This window comes from Crinia signifera, chromosome 6, assembly GCF_055691185.1.
Source record: "Crinia signifera chromosome 6, ASM5569118v1, whole genome shotgun sequence".
In the NCBI taxonomy this organism is placed as follows: domain Eukaryota; kingdom Metazoa; phylum Chordata; class Amphibia; order Anura; family Myobatrachidae; genus Crinia; species Crinia signifera.
Window position 1 is genome coordinate 199,005,154 of NC_139222.1, and position 13,236 is coordinate 199,018,389.

Here is a 13,236-nt window from a genome sequence, read left to right on the forward strand (position 1 = left end):
AGGGAAACAGGTACCAGAGGAATCAGGCAGATGACAGCTGACTAAAGCTATCACCAGCACGGTCTGACTGGGCCAGCTCCCTTAAAAAGGGAGAGTGACCAATGGCCGATGCCTGCCTAATTAGGACTAGCTGGGACAGCGCGCGCTGCACAGCGTCCTGCACGCTGCCCAGCAACATAGCAGCGGGGAGAGACACTTCCGCCGCTTGTACCCCTTGGCGTCCTCCGTTGCCAGGCAACCCCAGCGGCTTCCGCCGGAGGTTGGGAACTGGCGTCCCTGGTTGCTGAGCAACCAGATGTGACGCTCGACGGAGGACGGGCGGCCGGGCACCCTTTGATAGCCGGAGCACTCCCCCGGCGTCTACTATCTGCGGCCACCGCCGCAGATCTCTTTACAGCGTCTCTGGTTGCTAGGCAACCAGACGCGACGCTCGGGGAAGCCGGACACCCTTTCCCTGCCGGGGCGCTCCTCTGGCGCCTAACAGTACCCCCCCCCTTGATGAGGGGTTATCAACCCCTTACCACCGGGTTTAGCAGGAAAGTCCCGAAAGAATTCCATCTTCAACCTTGGGGCATGTAGGTTCTTTTCAGAGACCCAGGATCTTTCTTCCGGACCATACCCCTTCCAGTGCACCAGAAATTGGAGAGATCCACGCACAAATTTGGAATCAAGGATTCTTTCTACCAAGAACTCTGGTTGCTTGTGTACATTTACTGGAGCTCTTCCCTGAATGATCTTCCGAGGAAACTTTTTTGAGACTTTCACAGGTTTCAACAAAGAGGAGTGAAAGGTATTGGCAATCCTGAGAGATCTGGGAATCTGCAATCGGAAGGCCACAGGATTCACTCTTTTAATAATGGTGAAGGGACCAATAAATTTTGGTCCAAATTTGGCTGAGGGTTGTCGAATCTTGATGTTTCGAGTAGACAGCCAAACTCTCTCGCCCACCTTGAAAGTGCAAGGCCGTCTTGAGCGGTCTGAAAAAACCTTTTCCTGGAACGCAGCTTTTTTTAGAGCAGAATGTACCTCCTTCCAGATTATTCTTAATCTGGAGGTGTTGGCGGAAGGGACTACTGGCTCTTCTGGCCCCAGGGCATTGGCCTTAGGGTGAAACCCATAAACCGCAAAAAATGGTGACACTTTGGTGGATGAATGATAAGCGTTATTATAGGCAAACTCAGCTATGGGCAGGAACTCTGACCAATCATCTTGAGTTTTAGAGACAAAACAGCGCAAGTACTGCTTTAAGGATTGGTTGAGTCGCTCAGTTTGCCCATTGGATTCTGGATGGTAGGCGGAGGTCAAACTGCATTTAACCTTTAAAGCCGCACAGAACTTCCTCCAGAATTGGGCCACAAATTGAGGCCCTCGATCCGACACAATGTCCTTGGGCAGGCCATGAAGTCTGAATACATGACGCAAAAATGACTTAGCCAGTATTTCAGCCGAAGGCAACTGGGGCAATGGAACAAAGTGAGCCATTTTGCTAAAACGGTCGATAATGACCCAAATTACTCGAAAACCAGATGATACGGGAAGATCGACCACAAAGTCCATGGCGATGTGCGACCAAGGCCTGGAGGGAATGGCTAAAGGGATCAATTGCCCAACCAACGCAGTTCTGGGAGTTTTATATCTCGCACAATCCGGGCATGAGAGAACGAACTCCCTCGTATCCGCAGTGATGTCAGGCCACCAAACACTCCGAACAAGGAGTTTCAAGGTCTTTTTAATTCCTGGATGTACTGCAATTCTACTTTCATGAAATTCAGCTAACACCTCTTTCCTTAAAGACGGTGGAACAAATAAGCGTCCAACGGGCACCGAACTAGGCGCTTGGTCCTGAACCTGGAGAAGTAACTCCTGTAGGGTCTGTGTAAGACCAGAATGAATCCGTGACCCTGGAAGAATAGGTAACAGAGGCTCTTTCACCTCTTGTTTAGGGAGAAAACTGCGTGAAAGGGCGTCTGCACGGACATTCTTTGAGCCTGGCCTAAACGAGATGATAAAATTAAAGCGTGTAAAGAATAATGCCCAGCGGGCCTGTCGTGCATTCAGGCGTTTAGCGGATTCGAGGTACTGCAGATTTTTATGATCTGTAATTACCAAGACCTGGTGTTTGGCCCCCTCCAACCAGTGCCTCCATTCCTCAAGCGCCCACTTGATAGCAAGCAACTCACGGTTGCCTACATCATAATTGGCCTCTGCCGATGAAAATTTCCGTGACATGAAGGCGCACGGAAAGAGGAATGAGGAGTCTAGATCACTCTGGGATAATACGGCCCCTGCTCCTACCTCTGAGGCATCTACTTCTACCACAAATGGTAGTTCTGGATCCGGATGTTTCAAAATAGGTGCTGAAACGAAAGCTCGTTTCAGCGCAGTGAATGCCTGTTCCGCCTGCACAGACCAAACAGAGGCATCCGCCCCCTTTTTGGTGAGGTCCACTAACGGGGCAACCAGATCAGAGAAAGAAGAAATGAACCGCCTATAATAATTTGCGAACCCCAAAAATCTCTGGATGGCCTTTAAGCTTGTGGGTCGCACCCAATTTAAAACTGCTTGCAGTTTTTTCGGTTCCATGCGGAAACCGTCAGCAGAAATGATATATCCTAAAAAGGATACCTCAGGCACTTCAAACTCGCATTTCTCGGGTTTGGCAAAGAGGTGGTTTTCGCGGAGTTTCTGAAGAACTTGTCGAACTTGCATCCGATGCTCCTCGAGAGTTTTGGAGTAGATCAGAATGTCGTCTAAGTAGACCACCGCAAACCTCCCCAAGAATTCTCTGAGAACGTCATTGATGAAGTCTTGGAAGACTGCGGGCGCGTTAGACAACCCAAAGGGCATGACCAGGTATTCATAGTGCCCTGTTTGGGTACTAAAGGCCGTCTTCCATTCGTCCCCAGCTTTAATGCGGACAAGATTATATGCCCCACGAAGATCTATCTTAGAGAAGACTCTTGCGGAGCGAAGTTGGTCAAAAAGGACCGAAATCAAGGGTAGTGGATACGTGTTTTTGACCGTAATCTTGTTGAGAGCCCTGTAGTCGATACAGGGCCTGAGTGACCCGTCCTTTTTGGAAACAAAAAAAAATCCTGCACTTAACGGGGATTTGGAGGGTCGAATGAAACCTTTGGCAAGATTTTCTTGAATGTACTCCTCCATAGACTGTGTCTCGGGCCCAGACAAGGAATAAAGCCTAGCTTTGGGGTACTGCACGTCTGGCAGCAAGTCTATGGTGCAGTCATAGGAACGATGGGGTGGAAGTTTATCTGCCTTGCCTTTAGAAAAAACATCGGCGAAGTCCGAGTAACTGACAGGGATTCCCTCGAGTGAAGTGGTTGCCATCAGTACCGGGTGAACCAAACAATGGCCTGAGCATTGATTGCCCCAGCGGGCGATCTCCCCGACCTGCCAATCCACTTGAGGGTTGTGAACCTTCAGCCATGGATGACCCAAGACTATAGGAGCTGCGGAGCAGGAGGTTAAATAAAAGGAAATTGTTTCCTCATGAAAGATGCCTACCACCAAACGCAATGGAGGTGTCTGGGAAGATATAACCCCGTTGCCGAGAGGACTACCATCAAGACCTCTCATGACAAGTGCCTTGTCCAGGCTTAATTGGGGAATCCCAATTTTCCTTGCAAAAGTGATGTCTAAGAAATTCCCGGCAGCCCCACTATCGATGAAGACGGATACCGGCGTCTTAATACCTTCATACTGAATCTCTGCAGGTACTAATAGCGCGTTACGAGAGGAGATGAGTTGCAGACCACAGTGAACCCCCTCAATTTTCACTTGGTCCGGGCATTTCCCGACTTGTTTGGGCAAGTGCGAAGGAAATGGCCTTTGTTACCACAATAAAGACAAAGTCCTGAGCTCATCCTCCGCGCTCTCTCATCTGGGGAGATACGAAAAGCCCCCAATTGCATGGGTTCATCCTCCTCTTCGGTCGGGGTATACCCGATTGAAGTAGGTCGCAGAACAGCCCCTCTTTCTGATCTCCGTTCCCTGAGGCGCCGATCAATCTTGATGGACAATTCCATAAGTTTATCTAGGGTCTCAGGTGCAGGATATTGAATTAGACTGTCTTTGATTGCATCTGATAACCCTTGCCGGAATTGGCTCCGGAGAGCTGGGTCATTCCACCCACAATCATTGGACCAACGGCGGAATTCCGTACAGTATGCCTCTGCAGGGTTCTTTCCCTGTCTCAACGCACGCAAGTGGCTTTCGGCCGAGGCCTCTCTATCTGGGTCGTCGTATAATAACCCAAGAGATCTAAACAGAGCATCGACTGACCGGAGTGCTGGATCCTCAGGTTTAAGCCCAAAAGCCCATGTCTGAGGGTCACCTTGGAGTAAGGATATTACCAGCCCTACTTGTTGTCGCTCCGACCCTGAAGACTGTGGCCTAAGCCGAAAGTAAAGTTTACAACTCTCGCGGAAATTAAAAAACTCTTTGCGGTTTCCAGAGAAGCGGTCCGGAAGATTCATTTTAGGCTCAGGGACCGTTACCGGTGAACCCCGAGGTGCGTCCTCTTGAGACTTGACTCGTAACGACAAGTCTTGGACCATCTGAGTTAGGCCCTGGAGCTGGTTAGCAAATGCCTGAGGTGAGGTGGGGGTAGTAGGATTCATAACTACTGCTCAAACAATGACCAGGGAACCTCAGAGGGTGACACCCAACCACCTGACTGATCCCAAAATTTTTTTTTTTTTTTTTTTATATGTGGCCGGTGATAATGTTAGGTTTTGGGTATACACCCGCAGCCGGGACTGCTGTTTAGAACAGCCACGGCGGAGCCCTACGCTACCTCTGTTGACCCCCGGAGTTGGGTGACCGGTTCCTGCAATAGCTAGGCTTCGCCTGTAGCCGCCACGTTTGGGAGGGCGAGTTAAGCCCGCCCTAGCTCCGGTGCAGCCAGGAGTTATGTAAGTACAAAGAACCGGGGACCCCCTCAGGGTACGGCCAAAAGGACAACCTAACTGAAGGGCACTAACTGAATTTAAGAAAAAAGGCAACTAGCCGAAACTAAATAACGCGGCTAAAAGCGCCAGCGACCTAGTCGCCACCCACTGCGACCGCGTCGCATACACAATAAGAAATACACCACACCAAAAGCACACGACGATACGTAACGCACGAACATGGAACACAGAAAAAACCCCTACTGATATCCCAAGATAGGGAAAACCGAAAACCCAGCAACTGCTGGAATGACCCTCTAAATACCAGAATGGAGGGTAAAAAACAAGGATAAAGAAATGCCCAGGAGGGCAACTTGCCAGGAGACAAAAAGAACCAGGTCCCCTACAGGGGAACTTACTGCTCCGGGAAGTGGCAGGAAGCCAAGGAGATCTCCACGCAGCAGCAGCACTGACAGGCAGGGAAACAGGTACCGGAGGAATCAGGCAGATGACAGCTGACTAAAGCTATCACCGGCACGGTCTGACTGGGCCAGCTCCCTTAAAAAGGGAGAGTGACCAATGGCCGATGCCTGCCTAATTAGGACTAGCTGGGACAGCGCGCGCTGCACAGCGTCCTGCACGCTGCCCAGCAACATAGCAGCGGGGAGAGACACTTCCGCCGCTTGTACCCCTTGGCGTCCTCCGTTGCCAGGCAACCCCAGCGGCTTCCGCCGGAGGTTGGGAACTGGCGTCCCTGGTTGCTGAGCAACCAGATGTGACGCTCGACGGAGGACGGGCGGCCGGGCACCCTTTGATAGCCGGAGCACTCCCCCGGCGTCTACTATCTGCGGCCACCGCCGCAGATCTCTTTACAGCGTCTCTGGTTGCTAGGCAACCAGACGCGACGCTCGGGGAAGCCGGACACCCTTTCCCTGCCGGGGCGCTCCTCTGGCGCCTAACATCTAGTACTAAATGTTGGTATATTACTGTTGTCCTTTAGCCACTGATGACAAAGCACTACGTTGGTTGAAATGCAAATACTGATTTCTTACCACTGTATATATTATGAGGTTTGTAGTTGAGTTCAATTATTTTTGGGGTAATTAACATTAGCTTAAACATTGGCTTTGTGTAACTATTTATGCATTAATACGTGGTTATTTGTACCCACCTCCCCTTCCCCTTTGTACCTGTTTGTTGCCCATCACTGCTCAGGACTGCCATCAGAATTTGTGGTGTCTGGGACTGACAAAATATGCAGGGCCCACTTTCCCCAACTTGCCCAGTGAGCCCTTTAGTGTCGGCAGCACTGGCCGCACTACTCAACCTCTACATTGCTTCAAAGGAAATGTGAACATTGCTTATGACAAATTACACTTGACTAGTCCTGATCTCCCTTTCTGTCTGGGCCTGGGACTGGAGTCCCAGCAGATATCCCCTGATGGCTGCCCTGTCACTGGGTCACATGATATGTGTGTGTGGTGTTGGTGGGGGGGGGGGTAAGAGAGGTGCAGCCTCTTCTCTGCCAGCAGCAGCACATAATTGTGGAGTCTAAAGGGCCTAATTCAGACCAGATTGAGAATTGGCTGAGAATTGGCAGGCCGAGTGATTGTTACACTGCACATGCATGCGGCTCGTAGTACGCATGTGCAAGGTCACCCTGTGATAAAATCCTTCTACTTTTTTATTGCTGGTCATTCACAAGATGATGGACCCGAAGTCGGTAATTGGGAGTGGGGAGTGTCAGGGAAAACGCCTGATTACCCATGCTGTCACGGCAGAAGGGCTGGATGGAGTCGTGTGGTGCACAGAAGCTGGAGACGGACCAGGGTGAGTAGGATTGAAACGTGCAGGTTTAATAACTGATTTCATAAATAGTAAGTTCACTTAAATACTTCTTTAAGTGGCAAAAGAATAAATCAATAAGTCCAGCACAATATACTGCCAGTGGTAATTCTGGAACCAGTCTTTAGGTGAGCCAGAGTACATAGAAGAAGATGCAGGAAGAGGTTGATTTGATGATGGAAGAAATGGATCCGGAAGACTGGAAGAGGATGGAATGGATGGATGATGAAGAAAGGGAATTCTGGAACAAGCAGGGACCAGCACTAGATAGCGCGTGCAGCATTGGTGTCAGGAGAAAACCTTCCTTGGATAAGGTGCAGGGAGCAAGGCACCAGAGTCAGGAGAGAGAACCAGGATCCAGGAGTCAGCTCGGAGTTGTGAACGACTCAGAAGACTCATTGCACTGACACGGATCAGCCTGGGCAGCTCCACTATATCCCCAGGGAGTGGCTGCCATTGGCTGTCCGTGCAGGATGAGGAGGAACTCACTACTCTGGCCCAATCCGCTACCTGCCCTTACTCAAGATGGCGCCGCCGGCCTCCCGGCGCCGCAATCGTCAAGGACGCTGCTACCTGATGCTCCGTCGCTGCCGCCTCTACCCAGCGCTGCCCCCACCTGCCCGCCTCAGAGTGGAGCCTGCACACGCTAGCCGGCGGCGGGCGCGGACGGGTGAGTACTGTACCCGCCGCGCTCCGTCGCGGCTGCGTGTGACAGTACCCCCCCTTTTCAGGGTGGCCCCAGGACGCCTATGGGCCTTGTGAGGATTTCGCTGCAGAAATTGCTTAATCAGCTTTGGAGCATGCAAATCAACGGAGTCCACCCAAGAGTTCTCTTCAGGACCGAAACCGACCCACTCCACCAGATACTGAGTACGAGCATTGCGGTGACGAGAGTCTATGATACGTCTTACCTCAAATTCGATCCCACTCTCGGAGTTAATCTTGGGTGGTTTGGGAACCTTCTTCTGATAAGAGTTCAATCTTAAAGGCTTGAGGAGGGACACATGAAAGGAATTCGAGATCCTTAGGGAAGGAGGAAGTTGAAGTCTATAAGCGACTGGATTAATGACTTGGGTGATAGCATATGGCCCAATGTACCGGGGAGCCAGTTTCATAGAAGGCAGACGGAGGCGTATATGACGGGTAGATAGCCATACCCGATCCCCGAGTTTTAATCTGGGCGCTGCTCTTCTTTTCCTGTCCGCCATTCTCTTGTATCGAGCAGAAGATTTAAGGAGAGCGGTGTGGACATCCGACCAAATCTTCGCAAAGCGTTGGAGGGAAGTGGTCGCTGCAGGGACTTCAGAAGAGGGTAATTCTGAGAAGTCTGGAGATCGTGGATGTTTACCAAATACGGTAAAGAAGGGCGTGGTTCCGGAGGAAGAGTGATAGGAGTTGTTATGCATAAATTCTGCCCACGGGAGGAGATCTACCCAGTCATCTTGAGAGGACGAGATGAACAATCGAATAAAGGCCTCCAAGTCCTGATTCACCCGTTCCGTCTGGCCGTTGGTCTGGGGATGAAAGGCAGTAGAAAACTTGAGGTTAACCTTTACCGTGGCACAGAGAGCTCTCCAGAATTTCGCCACGAACTGTACTCCGCGATCAGACACAATTTCTTTGGGCAGACCATGTAATTTAAAAATGGTGGAAATGAATAGCTGAGCCAGTACTGGAGCCGAGGGAAGACCGTTTAGTGGGACGAAATGGACCATTTTTGAGAATCGGTCAACCACTACCCAGATTGCTGTATGACCTTTGGAAGGAGGCAACTCGCAAATGAAGTCCATAGATAGATGAGTCCATGGTTCTGTGGGAATGGCCAGAGGACGGAGAGGACCAACAGGAGTTGTTCTGGGCACCTTATGCTGAGCACATTTTACACAAGACGCGATGAAGTTGGTGACGTCGTGACGAATGGTCGGCCACCAATAAGAACGTGACAGGAACATCAAGGTCTTCTGTATTCCTGCGTGACCTGCGAAACGGGAGGAATGTGCCCATGATAATATTTTTTTTCGCAGTTCGAGAGGAACAAACGTCTTGCCTGGAGGAGGAATTGGCTGTACGGACACTTGAGCGAAAACCACTGGATCAAGGATTGGATGAGGAAGAATCTCTATATCAGAAGTCGTTTCAAAGGAACGGGATAGGGCGTCAGCTTTAATATTAGTGGTGCCAGGTCGAAATTTAATTTGAAAATTAAAACGTTCGAAAAACATAGCCCATCGGGCTTGACGAGCAGTGAGGCATTGAACTTGTTTGAGAAAGGACAAATTCTTGTGATCTGAATACACGGTGATCTTATGCCGCGCACCCTCCAGAAGGTATCGCCACTCCTCTAACGCAGTTTTGACAGCAAGTAACTCTTGTTCCCCAATGGGGTAATTCTTCTCTGCCGGAAGGAATTTTTTGGAGAGGAAGGCACAAGGATGTAATTCTTGATCCTCTCCTTTTTGTGACAAGATGGCCCCAATACCTTCCGAGGATGCGTCCACCTCGAGGATGAAGGGCTTGTCGAGATCTGGTTGGAGGAGAATGGGTGCCGTCATAAACGCCCTCTTTAACTGTTGGAAGGCTGAGAATGCTTCTGGCGGCCATTGACTTGGATCAACTCCTTTGTGGGTAAGAGCTGTGAGGGGAGCAGCGATGGTAGAGAAGTTCCGGATGAATCGCCGGTAATAATTTGAGAATCCTAAAAATCTCTGAATTCCCTTGAGTGTCGTGGGAGGTGCCCAGTCTTGGATCGCTCTCACCTTCTCTGGATCCATCTCGATACCAGTAGCAGAGAGAATGTGGCCTAAGAATGGAATGGAGGTGACTTCAAAAACGCATTTTTCCAACTTACAGAATAGTTGATTTTGACGAAGACGTCGTAGCACCTCGGACACGGTCTGTCTGTGATGTTGAAGATTGGAGGAGAAGATGAGTATATCGTCTAGATAGACTACAATGGAATGGTACAGCAAGTCCCGGAAGATATCATTCACGAACTGTTGGAAGACGGCAGGGGCGTTGCAAAGGCCGAAGGGCATCACCAGATATTCATAGTGACCGTCTCTTGTATTAAAAGCCGTCTTCCACTCGTCACCGGAACGGATTCGTATCAAGTTGTAGGCCCCTCGTAGGTCCAATTTGGTGAAGACAGTCGCTCCTCTGATCTTATCAAACAGTTCTGTGATAAGGGGTAAGGGATAGCGATTCTTTATAGTGATGTCGTTCAGACCTCTATAGTCGATACAAGGCCGAAGACCGCCATCTTTCTTTTTTACAAAGAAAAACCCAGCCCCGGCCGGAGAGGTAGAAGGTCGGATGAACCCCTTGTTTAAGTTCTCTTGGATGTACAAGGACATGGCCTCAGTCTCGGGTAGCGACAGAGGATAGATGCGGCCACGAGGAGGAAATTTCCCAGCCATCAATTCTATTGGGCAGTCCCAAGGCCGGTGGGGAGGTAAAGTGTCAGCACCTCCTTTACTGAAGACATCTGTAAATGGACGATACGGTACGGGTATAGACAAGGGTGGAGCTGAAGAAGATGAAGAGCAGTTATCCTCACATTGTGGATGGGTCTGGTAGACCGGAAGGATCTGAGGAATGCAAGTAGAATGGCAGACTGTTCCCCAGGCCTTGATCTCCATAGTGGTCCAATCAATTTGTGGATTATGTTTGGAGAGCCAGGGAAGACCCAGGACCATTTGATGAGAAGATTGTGGAAGAATGAAGAATTGAATGGTCTCTTGATGTAAGGCTCCGATGAGCAACTTCAGCGGAATGGTTTGATGAGTGATTTGTCCACTCCGAATTCGACTCCCATCCACAGCCGTGAGGACCAGCGAATGATCCAGAGGTTGCACAGGCAGGGCATGCTGGTTGACAAAAGAAGAAGAAAGGAAGTTCCCCGCTGCTCCAGAATCCAATAAGGCCTGAAGTCTTCTCTCGCCTTGGGGACACACAAGAGTCACTGGAATAGTAGAGTCAGTAGAAGAGGGAGATGAAAACAATACTCCTAATCGGACCTCCCTCGGGGGGATTAGGAGCGGTCGTTTCCCGGCCGCAGTGGGCAGGCAGCCAATAGGTGAGCAGATGAGCCACAGTACATACACAAATTCTCTCGCCGTCTTCGGAACTTCTCCTCGAGGGACAGGCGGGAACGATTGATTTGCATGGGTTCATCAGCTGGTGCAGCAGGCGAAGGAATTGCCTTGGGACCCGGAGCAACATTGGGAGAGAAACGAGGACGAAGGCGATCAGAACGATTCCTCTCAAGTTGGCGTTCTTGGAGTCGCAGGTCGACTTTGGTACATAGGGAGATGAGTTCTGCCAGGGTGGAAGGAGGATCGCGAGTTGCTAACTCGTCTTTGATGCGCCCAGCCAGACCGTTCCAGAAGGCAGATACGAGAGCCTCTTCGTTCCATCGAAGTTCGGACGCCAGGGTTTGGAACTGTACGACATATTGTCCCACTGGGCGACTGCCTTGACGAATCCTCAGGATCTCCGTGGCTGCAGAGGACACTCTGCCGGGCTCGTCGAATATACGACGGAAGGAGGCCACAAACTCTTCATAATTATTGAGAAGAGGGTCCGCACGCTCCCAGAGGGGGGACACCCACTCCAGGGCTGGACCAGCCAGTAGGGATACGATGTAGGCCACCCGGGTTTTGGGCGAAGGGAAATTGGAAGGCTGGAGGGTAAAATGCACGTCACATTGATTTAGGAATCCTCGACATCCTCTCGGAGACCCGTCATATTTACTGGGTGTCGACAGCTGTAGATGGTGAGGAACAGATGGACTCGCAGGAGCAGGAGGGGCAGAGACTCCAGCAGTGGGTGCGGCCGAAGCTGAGGGAGCCGCCTGAGGTGGTGACAAGGACTGGAGGAAGTGAGCCACTTGACGCTGGGTGGTTTCTACTTGTTCCAGGCGAGCCATGATGCCTTGAAGAACATCCGTCATGGAAGCCTGTGCTTCACCCGATTCCATCGAGTCAGTGCAAACTGTCACGGCAGAAGGGCTGGATGGAGTCGTGTGGTGCACAGAAGCTGGAGACGGACCAGGGCGAGTAGGATTGAAACGTGCAGGTTTAATAACTGATTTCATAAATAGTAAGTTCACTTAAATACTTCTTTAAGTGGCAAAAGAATAAATCAATAAGTCCAGCACAATATACTGCCAGTGGTAATTCTGGAACCAGTCTTTAGGTGAGCCAGAGTACATAGAAGAAGATGCAGGAAGAGGTTGATTTGATGATGGAAGAAATGGATCTGGAAGACTGGAAGAGGATGGAATGGATGGATGATGAAGAAAGGGAATTCTGGAACAAGCAGGGACCAGCACTAGATAGCGCTTGCAGCATTGGTGTCAGGAGAAAACCTTCCTTGGATAAGGTGCAGGGAGCAAGGCACCAGAGTCAGGAGAGAGAACCAGGATCCAGGAGTCAGCTCGGAGTTGTGAACGACTCAGAAGACTCATTGCACTGACACGGATCAGCCTGGGCAGCTCCACTATATCCCCAGGGAGTGGCTGCCATTGGCTGTCCGTGCAGGATGAGGAGGAACTCTCTACTCTGGCCCAATCCGCTACCTGCCCTTACTCAAGATGGCGCCGCCGGCCTCCCGGCGCCGCAATCGTCAAGGACGCTGCTACCTGATGCTCCGTCGCTGCCGCCTCTACCCAGCGCTGCCCCCACCTGCCCGCCTCAGAGTGGAGCCTGCACACGCTAGCCGGCGGCGGGCGCGGACGGGTGAGTACTGTACCCGCCGCGCTCCGTCGCGGCTGCGTGTGACACATGCATTTTAGGGGAAGACGTGTGATGTCAGCTCCGGCCCGATGAGTTTCTATCGCATGCTTGCACAGGGTGGGATTTTACTCTTACGGGGCTGCACATATCTGATCGCAGGGCCCAGCTGCTAATCAGCTCTAAATTAGGCCATCAGACTCCACTGCGCATGCGCAGATGCTCCGGAAAATTTTTCCAGGGGTTTCCACAGTTCTGCTGCTGTCGTAACTGGACTCTAGAGGTTAAGTATTAAAAAACTAGGTTCAGCCCCATTGGATTGCATGTTGGATAATGACAACTGTTAGATAAACTAAGTACATACAGTACATTTTCATCCAGCAGGAATGATTACAGAATTTGATTACTCAAAGCATGTTTCAATAATGTCAAGGTTTATGAGTCAAGAACATTGTGCATTTTGGCAAATTATATTCAATGATTTCCAGATCCCAGCACTCCAGGAAATGGTCTGTAATAAGTAATAAGACCAGATTTTATAGAAGTGAACAGAGTGCAAAATGCTAAAAAAAAAATGTTGTAAATGAGACGATAAAAGAGTCCCAGTACATATGTGTTAAGATAGCCATACATCAGAAGGGTTTTAGGCCTCAACGCATGATTTTGATGGGTCATGCAAGGCATTGTGTGTTCTAACTAACACTTTAACCTTTCACTAATGTAAAGCTGTGGAGGGACTGGCTTGTTCC